The sequence below is a fragment of the Sapajus apella genome, unplaced genomic scaffold (assembly GCF_009761245.1).
Source record: "Sapajus apella isolate SASKATOON/1434 unplaced genomic scaffold, GSC_monkey_1.0 scaffold144, whole genome shotgun sequence".
Lineage (NCBI taxonomy): Eukaryota > Metazoa > Chordata > Mammalia > Primates > Cebidae > Sapajus > Sapajus apella.
The window spans coordinates 713,302-723,591 of record NW_022437084.1 but is presented as its reverse complement, the minus strand read 5'-3'; the positions used below and the strand labels follow the sequence as shown (position 1 = coordinate 723,591).

The following is a 10,290-nucleotide window of genomic DNA, read 5'->3' as shown; positions in this document are numbered from 1 at the left end:
TTTTGGATCTTTTTATACATTTTTCTCTTTTCAAGCTGCCTAATCACTATCCAGCATCTGCCTTTTGATTGATAGGTTGGATGCACAGTTACTTTGGCCCCTATGCACTTGTGCATCACCCCCGTCTTATAATTTTAAGTATGTATATAATACTGCAGTCCATATGCATGAGCTTTAATGAGCTAATAATCATACAGGGTTATATTAAGAACAATTTTTCTCCCTAATGGGCATACCATCTTCAAGGGACTGCCCCGTACTGGTTTGATCTGAATCTAGCTAGCCATGGGCTCCTTACTCACTTCCGGTTTTGTTTGTTTGTTTGTTTGTTTGTTTTGAGACAGAGTTTCACTCTTGTTACCCAGGCTGGAACGCAAATGGCAAGATCTTGGCTCACTGCAGCCTCTGCCTCCTGAGTTCAAGCCATTCTCCTGATTGAGAGTAGCTGGGACTACAGGCTTCCCAAATAGCTGGGATTACAGGCATGTGTCACCATGCCCGGCTCATTTTTTTTTTTTTTTCCTATTGTAACTGTCCTCTGAAGTGAATGAATTGAAATAACTTTGTATTTTTAGTAGAGACGGGGTTTCTGCATGTTGGTCAGTCTAATCTCGAATTCCTGACCTCAGGTAATCTGCCCGCCTCAGCCTCCCAAAGTGTTGAGATTACAGGCATGAGCCACCACACCTGGCCAAGAATGTTTATAAAAACCCTTACATTTTACTACAGCTTGGCAATCCGTTCAGGACCCCTTTCTATGACAGAGCTGTTTTTTTCTTTAGCCTGTTAAACTGCTCCAGTCTCACTTTGGGTGTGCCTCTGTGTCCTTGATTTCCTTGGCCTTGAGACCAAGAACCTTTGGTTTTTCATTCAGGCAACCTGGCTGTTTTAGTAGGTTTGAAGAAGAGAAAGAAGGTCCTATGCTACATTGGTTATTGTCTCACAAAGTTTACATGCTGGGAAATAGGATCCTGGTTTATATGTGGTAAAACTAGGAGTCTAGGGATTGCATAGGAGGTTGAGAAAAATGCACTTTTATGGTCGAGTCACCATGCCCAGATAATTTTCATATTTTTTGTAGAGATGGGGCTCACCATATTGCCTAGGCTGGGCTGGAACTCCCAGATTCAAGAGATCTGCTCACCTTGGCCTCCCAAAGTGTGGGGATTTACAGGGGCGAGCCACTTTGCCCAGCCGAATCTCCTCTTCTTACAAATCAGTCACATTGGATTGGAGCCCACTACAAGATTATTTTAACTTAATCACTCCTTTAAATGGCCTATATCCAAATACAGTTATATTCTGAGGTATTGGGTGTTAGGACTTCAAGATATGGTTTTTTTGGAGACATGACTCTGCTCATAACACTCTGTGTTCTGGACACCCAAAATTTATGTCCTTTTTTTTTTTTAAGCCAGAGTTTCACTCTGTCGCCCAGGCTGTAGTGCATTGGCTCTTGGCTCACTGCAACCTCTGCCTCCTGGGTTCAAGCGATTCTCCTGCCTCAGCCTCCCCAGCAGCTGGGATTACAGGCACGTGCCACCATGTCTGACTAATTTTGTATTTTTAGTAGAGACAGGGTTTCATCATGTTGGTCATGGCTGGTCCCGAACTCCTGACCTCAGATGATCTGCCCACTTCAGCCTCCCAAAGTGCTGGGATTACAGGCATGAGCCACATAGGACATAAAGTGCCCAGCCAACTTTATGTCCTTCTTACATGCAAGATCCCTTCATTTCCATCTGAATAAAAATCTTTATTTATTTATTTCTTGAGACAGGGTCTCTCTCTGTCACCCAGGCTGGAGTGCTGTGATGTAATCATGACATTGCGATCTTGACCTCCTGGGCTCAAGTGATCCTTCTGCCTCAGCCTCCCAATAGATGGGACCACCATGCCTGGCTAATTTAATTTTTTGTAGTGACAGGGTCTGGCTCTGTTGCCTAGGCTGGTCTCAAATCCCTGCCCTTAAGTGATCCTGCCATTTCAGTCACCCATGTAGCTGGGACTACAGGAGTGTGCCACTAAGCCTGGCTAATTTTTATATCTTCTATAGAGACAAGGGTCTTGTTATGTGCCCAGGCTGGTCTTGAACTCCTGAGCTCAAGCAATCTGCCCTACTTGGCCTCCTAAAGTGCTGGGGTTACAGGTCTAAGCTACTTTGCCTGGCCCATCTGAAAACTCTTAATCCATATCAGTATGAACTCTAAGCCCAAAAAGCACCTAAATATAATCTGAATCACATATGGGTGAGACTCAAGGTGTGGTTCATCCTGAGGTAAAATTTCTGCCCAGCTTTGAATCTGTGAAGCCAGAGAAGTTATCTGCTTCCAAAATACAATGGTGGGACAGGCATAATATAGACCCTCAGAATGTGACGTTTGTACTTTGCTCATGTAAGTACATGCATGAAGTATTTGTCTGTGTCTAGCACAGAATGTCTTCTGGGTTCCTGGATCCAGTCACCGCCCCACATCCAATCCCCACCGAGATCCCAGTTCCCTGACTACCGAGTAGCTTCAGCTTCTCTGGTAAGACGATGGAGTCCACCAGGCTCGCAAAAATCGGTTTTGACTTAAATCAGTTCACCTTAAGAAGAAATCATCTTAGTTTTCAATATAAGTGAGATCATAACTTTAAGCTTCAACCTTAAATTCTGAAACATTAACTTAAGATGGGCAAGAAGCAACGGTGCTTCACAGGACAAGGAATAGTCACAAATATTCCCAGATCTGGAAAACAAAATCCTGCTGGGTGACAGGCAGAGTAAAGAAAGTCCCCGCCTCGGCCCCGCCCACCCCTGGAGGCTCCGCTTTATTCCCCACTTTTCGGCCCGGCCAAGCTCCACCTAGTTACGGCCGCTACCGCCCCATTCCTCCCACCACCCTCTCAGGGCCCCTCCCCAAGTCAGGCCGGTCTTTCCGCCCCGCCCCTTCCCAGTCGTGCCCCGCCCCCAGGCCGCACGGCCTTTTCTCTCCTCTCCCAGTTTCCGGCACACCCGGAAGCAGATCGCGCTGGGAGGAGGCCACGTCGCTGTGCCTGTGTTTTTGTCTACCTGGATTAAACGTGTGGTTTGCTCCGTGAACCCGGATTAAATGTTTACTTTGTTCCATCTACCTGGATTAAACATGCGCTTCGCAGTCCATTCTCCATACCTGTGACCTCGGGATCGCTACGGACCTTAAAATACCCGCTACGGCCCCTTCGTCCCAAGTAAGTCCGATTATTGCCTTCCTTTCTGTTTAAAATCTCTCAGGCTGTTCCTTGCTCCCCGCCTTTCTGCGTTAGGATCATGTAGAGAACCCCATTCAGGTCGTGTTTCTGCTTAAAACCCTTGTTGACCTCTGCTTGGGCCCCGGGCCAAGTCGAGTCCTCACTCGCAGGGTGGATTCCCGCCTGTCGCCACCCCCGAGCGTCTCCGCTGTCGGCTCCCGCAGGAGAGCGCCCGCCGCCCGGCTCCTGAAGTAGCCGCTTCTCCTCCCAGGTCCTGGGATTCTGCAGACCCTCCCTGTTGTGAGACTCCGTCCCCCACCACCTTGTGTCCTCCTCACGCCGGGTCCTTCTGCTCCCCAGGCTTCCCCTTCACAGCCACTGCTTTCCCTGACCCCGCGTTGGGGGAGGTGACCTGAGAGTGGTCACATCCAGTGTTGTTCTTTCCCAAATTTTACTCTACTAGAAAGTGTGCTCTTCTGCCAGGTGGACACCTTCTTCCTTCCCTTTCCTTCTGAATGCGTGGGTGAGAGGGATCAGGAGAGGTAAAGAGGGGGCGCGACGGAGCAAAAGGAAAAACCGAGGAGAAAAGAATGAGGGAGACCCATAAATACACGGCAGAATGGGTGATAATTTAGGGACCTGCAAAGAGCAAGAGTGAAAGAGAACAGATGGAGAAAGTAGCAGGGGGAGAAAGCAAATAGGGAAATTTAGAAAAAAAAGGGGGAACCTTCAGGGAGATGAAGGGCAGCAAAATAGAGAGGGGCGGCAAAGGAGGAGGCACTGCAGACAGACGGAGAGAAGATAAAGGAGTTGGAGCCGCGGCTGGCAGAGCAATGTGCTGGGACCGAAAGAGAGGGCAGTGTGGGTGACAAGCAGAGAGAGAACCACAGCAGGGAGGAAGCCTAGGCAGTGCGGAGTGCTAGAGAGTGGGAACAAAGGAGATGTAACAGGAAAAAGGGAATTTCACCGGAGAGCAGAGAGAGGGAGCCCAGTTGGAGGAAAAGAGGCAGAAATATGTGGAGATTGGGGACAATTGGAAAGATTGAGGAGAAAGAGCAACAGGAGGTGACGTAAGTTGGGAAGCATTGGGCAGAACAGACATAAAAGAGGGAATAAAAAAGGGGTGAAAGACAGAAAAGAAGAAAAAAAAAGCACTTGCAGAATGAGAGAGAGAAACACGTAGTGAAGAAAGTGGGAGAGGACGCCATCCAGATGAGCGGTGAGTTGACTGGATATGGATGTTGGTTGTAATATATTGATTTGAGGCTTTGTACTCTAATTTAAAATATGTTTCTTTAAATTGTACTCATAAGGATGAAAATTATCAAAGGTTTTTCTATAAGGCTTGTGCATTTTGTGTTTATTTGCCTCAAAAGATATTTGGAATGCCTGTTTAGCCAGAGGGTAGTGACTTGATCCAGTTATTTTTGGTTACTCTCTTCTTTCCAAGGATGGAGTAGAGGATAAAGGAGGAGAGAAGTGGGGCAAAAATGACTGTCACTACAAATATGTCTTTGGTGTTTTTGTTTTGTTTTGTGTTTTTGGGATAGGGTCTCTCTCTGTCGCCTAGGCTGAAGAGCAGTGGCATAATCTTGGCTTACTGCAGCATTACTTCCTTGCCTCAAGCAGTCTTTCCACCTCAGCCTCTCAGTGTGCTGGGATTACAGGTGTGAGCCACCACACCAGGCCTACACGGTATGTCTCCGAAGGAGCGTTAGAAGTCCTGGTGGTTTTTTTTTTTTTTTGTAATGAATTTACTTTTTTCTTTGTAGTTGCTTTACAGTTAATTCATTGTTATCTTGGAAGCTTGAGATAAATTTTATTCAATTACTTCTTTTCTATAGTTGCTAATTCCAGAAATAAGATTTGGTGGCATCTTGTAATCAGCTGATGTCATTCATTTCTGAATATTAGCTGCCATCATTTTTTAAACTTTTACTCCATAATTTATGAGATTTTTCAAAAACTTTCCAAACTGTTAAGGTGTCCAATATAGTATAGTCACCATGGTGTACGTTAGATTCCTCAGAACTTCATTTTATAACAGAGAATTTGTGCCCTTTAACCAACATTTCTCCATTTTCCCCACCCAGCAGCCAGTAGCAACAACTGTTCTGCCCTGTTACTATGAATTGGACTTTTTTAGATTCTACTTGTGAGATCACACGGTAATTGTCTTTTTGTGTCTGTCTTATTTCAGATAGCACAATGTCTTCCAGTTTCATCCATGTTGTTGCAAATAGCAAGATTTTCTTTTCTTTATGGTTGAATAATATTTCTTTATATATATGTACACACATACACTCTGTATAACTGTATCTATACACATACATAAATATATATATACACACATATATATTTATTCATGGATGGGCACTTGAGTTGTTTCCATATCTTGGGTGTTATCAATAATACTGTATTGATCATGGGGACTTATTTTGTGAGGTTTTTTTGTTTTTGTTTTTTCAGTAGATACATGGTCTCTGCTATGTTGTCCAGCATGGTCTCTTACTCCTGGTCTCAAGCGATCTTCTTGCCTCAGTTTCTCAAAGTGCTGGGATTACAGGCGTGAACTACTATGCCTGGCCTAGATTGTGTCTTCAAGATACTAGTTTCCTTTGTTTCCTTTGGATATATACCCAGAAATGGGATTCTTGGATTGCATTGTTTTCTATTTTTAATATTTTGAAGAATATTCATACTGTTATTCATAATGGCTGTACTGATTTGCACTCACAGCAACAGTGTACAAGGGCTCATTTTTCTCCGTATCATTGCTAACACTTGTTAGCTCTTGCCTATTTCATAATGGCCTTCCTAAGAGGTATGAGGTGATAGTTTATGGTGGGTTTGATTAGCATTCTTCTGATGATTAGTGATCTTGAGCACCTTATTATATACCTGTTGGTCATTTGTATGTCTTATTTGAAAAATGTTCAGGTCCTTTGTCCATTTTTATTGAGATTATTTGGGGTGTTTTGCTATAGATTTGTAGGAGTTTTTGTATATTTTGGGTATTAACCACTTACGAAATAGATGGTTTGCAGATACATATTTCTATCTTATAAACTGCTTTTTCATTTAATTCATTGTTTCCTTTGCTGTGCAGGAACTTTGCCACCACCCCCATCTCCCCACCCCCCATCCCCCACCCACTCACCCCCCCAGACGGAGTCTCACTCTGTCACCCAGGCTAGAGTGCAGTGGCACAATTTCAGCTCGCTGCAACCTGTGCCTTCCGAATTCAAGTGATTCTCCTGCCTCAACCCCCCAGCAGCTGGGATTACAGGTGTGAACCACCACTCCCAGCTCATTTTAATTTTTAGTAGAGTTGGGGGTCTCACCGTGTTGGCCAGTCAGGTCTCAAACTCCTGACCTCAAGTGCTCTGCCTGCCTTGGCCTCCCAAAGTGCTGGGATTACAGGCATGAGCCACCACGACTGGCCAAACTTCTTAGTTGGACATAGTCCCACTTTTTAGTGTTATGTAGTCCCACCATTTGTTGCCTGGGCTTTTGGTGTCATATCCAAAAAAAAAAAAAAAAATCATTGCCAAGATCAATGTAATGGAGCTTTTTTTTCCTATTTCCTAGAGTTTTATAGTTTTAGATCATATATTTAAGATTATATATTTAAGTCTTTGATCCATTTTGAGCTTATCTTTACATATAGTATAAGGGTCCAGTTTCATATTCTTTTGAATGTGACTATGCAGTTTTCCTGACAGAATTTATTGATGAGCCTGTCCTTTCTTCATTGTATATTCTTTGTGCCCTTGTCAAAGGCTAGTTATATATGTGCATGTTTATTTCTGAGCTCTCTTGTGTTTGATTGGTCTCTGTGTGTTTTTATGCCAGTATTATACTGTTAGAATGCTGTACCTTTATAATATAGTTTGAAATTAGAAAGTATAATGCCTCTACCTTGTTCTTTCTCAACACTGCTTTGGCTCTTTGGAGTTTTTTGTGGTTGTATAAAAGTTTTAAGGTTTTTTTTCTTTTTATCTGTGAAAAATAGCATTGGAGTTTTGATATAGGGATTATGCTGAATTTGTAGATCACTTTTGGTAGTATGGACATTTTAATAATTTTAAAATATTCTTAGAATTCATGAACATGGGATAGCTTTCCATTTTTTTGTATATTCTTCAATTTTTTTGTCCTTCTTTCTCTTTTTATGTCTTTTTCTTCTTTCTTTCTTTTCTTTTCCTTTCTTCCTCCCTCCCTCCCTCCCTTCCTTCTTCCTTTCTTTCCTTTCTTCTTTCTTCTTTTTTGCTTTCAACCAGCCTCACACTGTTACCCATGCTGGAGTGATGGCTTGCAGCTCAAACCTCACTGCAGGTTTGAGCTCCTGGGCTCAAGCAACCTTCCTGCCTCAGGCTCCCAGGTAGCTAAGACTACGGGTCTGCACCACCATACCTGGCTAATTTCTTTTCTTTATAGAGACAGAGTCTCACTGTGTTGCCCAGGCTGGTCTTAAACTCTTGACCTCAAGCAATCCTCCCACCTTAGCCTCCCAAAGTACTAGGATTACAGGCATGAGTCACTGTGCCTGGCCAGAATGCCATAGTTTCCTAGCTCAGGTTCTCTGGGTCATGAGGTACTGAGACTGAGATTTGCATGCAGGGGTTTAATTGGGACGCTCATAATCACACCTGATAAGGACTGAAGACAGTGTATTTAGGAAATGTTATCCTGCACTGTAGAGTTGACCCTTGAACAATGTGGGTGTTAGGGGTGATGAGCCACATAGTCAAAAATCCAGGTATAGCTTTTAGATTTTACTCCTTCAAAACTTAACCGCTAATAGCCTACTGTTAATCTGAGCCTTACTGTTAATAGTCTATTAACACAAATTTTGTATGTTATGTATATTATATACTGTATTGTTAAAGTAAGCTATATGAAAGAAAATATTAAGAAAATTATGACCATAATTGCCTGGTAACTAACACCCATAATCCCAGCATTTTGAGGGGCAAAAGTGGGAGGATCACTTGGAGGCCAGGAGTTTGAGGTCAGACTGGTCAACACAATGAGACCCTGTCTGTATAAAAAAAAAAAAAAAGCCAGACATGATAGTGCACACCCATAATCCTAGCTCCTTAAGAGACTGAGGCAAGAGGATTGTTTTGCATGAGCCAAGGATTTCGAAGCTGTGGTCGGTTGCAATTGCACTGTACGTAAGCCTTGGTGGTAGAGTGGGACCTTGTGTCTTAAAGGAAAAGAAAAGAAAGAAGGAAAATCATGAAGAAGAGAAAATATCTTTGCTGTTCACTAAATGGAAATGGATCATCAGGTGTCTTCATTGTGATCATCTTCATATTGAGTAGACTGAGTAGGAAGAGGAGGAGAGGCTGGTCTTGCTGTCTCGGGTGGAAGATGTGGAAGAGATAGAGAAGAGAGAAGGAGAGGGAGGAGTTGGGGGCATACTCATTGTAACTTTATGGAAATACATCATAATTTGTGTCTGACATTTTTGCTATTTCATTTCCCTAAAAATGTTTCTATGTGGCACCAATTCTTTTACTGTTTGCCTTAGTTTTAGTGCCCAGGTCATAGAAGAGCACTGAAATTATTATCCTGAATAATTAAAACTCTTCTTCCAGATTGTCTAATGTCAGTTTGTTTTCTGGCTTTTTATGTCTTCTTCCTCTTCTGGTACTGGTGCTAAAGCACTCATGTTCGTCAGGTTGTCTTCTATTAATTCCTCTAGTATAGTGTCTGTTAGCTCTTGAATTTCTCCAAGACCCATCTCTTGAATCCCTCCACCCCCACCTCTTTTTCATGTCATATCCCAGTCTTTTTCATGATTTTCTTTATTGCCTTTGTTGTAAATCCTGTGAAGTCTTGCAAAACATCTGGACACAGTTTTCTCCAGCAGAAATTTATTGTTTTGAGCTTGATGGCTTTAACAGCTTTTTTCTTTTTTTATACTTCAAGTTCTGGGATACATGTGCAGAATGTACAGGTTTGTTACATAGGTATACATGTGCCATGGTGGTTTGCTGCACCCATCAACCTGTCATTTACATTAGGTATTTCTCCTAATGCTTTCCCTCCCCTAGCCCCCCACCTGCCAACAACTTTTTTTTATAGCGATGATGGAGTCTTCAATTATGTAATCCTTGCTTACTTTTATCATATTCTCTGTAATGTGGTTTTATTATTTTGTTTTATTTCATTAATTAATTGTTTTATATTTTATTTTTTGAGATGGAGCATCACCCTGTCGCCCAGGCTGGAGTGCAGTGGTATAGTCTCCGCTCACTGTAACCTCAGCCTCCTGGGTTCAAATGATTCTCTTGCCTCAGCCTCCCAAGTAGCTGGGATTCCAGGCACCTACCACCACGTCTGGCTAATTTTTGTATTTTTAGTAGAGACAGGGTTTTACAGTGTTGGCCAGGCTAGGCTTGAACTCCTGACCTCAAGTGATCTGCCCGACTCGCATCGGCCTCTCAAAGTGCTGCTATTACAGGTGTGAGCCACTGCTCTGGGACACTCTGTTCTGATTTTAAACTTCCATAGCATTAACAATTCTTTCCGTAGCATAATGAGCCTTCAAGGTCCTTGTGTCCTCCAGATTAGGAACTTTGTATTTTGCCACCTTCTGAGTTGAGCTCATGGGGTTGTGGGTGTCTGGGAGCATTGTCCAATATCAAAGAACTTTAATAAAAGGCAGTCCCTTACTGGCAGAGTACTTCTTGACTTCAGGAACAGAACATAAGTGGAAATCTAGAAAAATTATTCTCATTGTTCAGGACTTCTTACTGTACAGCCAAAAGACTGGCAACTAGTGTTTATCTTTTTTCTTCAAGGCCCAGGAGTTAGCTTTATTGATAAGGGCAGTCCTGATCATTAACCTGACTGCGTTTGCATAAAACAGTAGAATTTGCCTATCTTGTTTTCTTTCTATAAGTCTTGGCCCTTCACTTCTTTATTAATAAATTGTATTGTGGCTTTTTTGGGAGCGGTGGGGGGAATAGGGCAGTTTTGTTTGCATTAAAAACCTGTCCAGGCCGGGCGCGGTGGCTCACGCCTGTAATCCCAGCACTTTGGGAGGCCGAGGCGGGTGGATCA

The 10,290-nt window shown here is 43.0% G+C and overlaps 1 protein-coding gene across 7 annotated transcripts in view; it reads left to right on the top strand.

The window, feature by feature from the left end:
* Positions 1–2,982: 2,982 nt before the first annotated feature.
* ZNF841 (zinc finger protein 841) overlaps positions 2,983–10,290 on the top strand; it is a 29,202-nt gene continuing 21,894 nt past the window's right edge. For all 7 annotated transcript variants that reach the window (XM_032264335.1, XM_032264334.1, XM_032264336.1 and 4 more), the window contains exon 1: positions 2,983–3,213. The gene's annotated coding sequence lies outside the window, so the exon portion shown is untranslated. The remainder of the gene's footprint in view (positions 3,214–10,290) is intronic.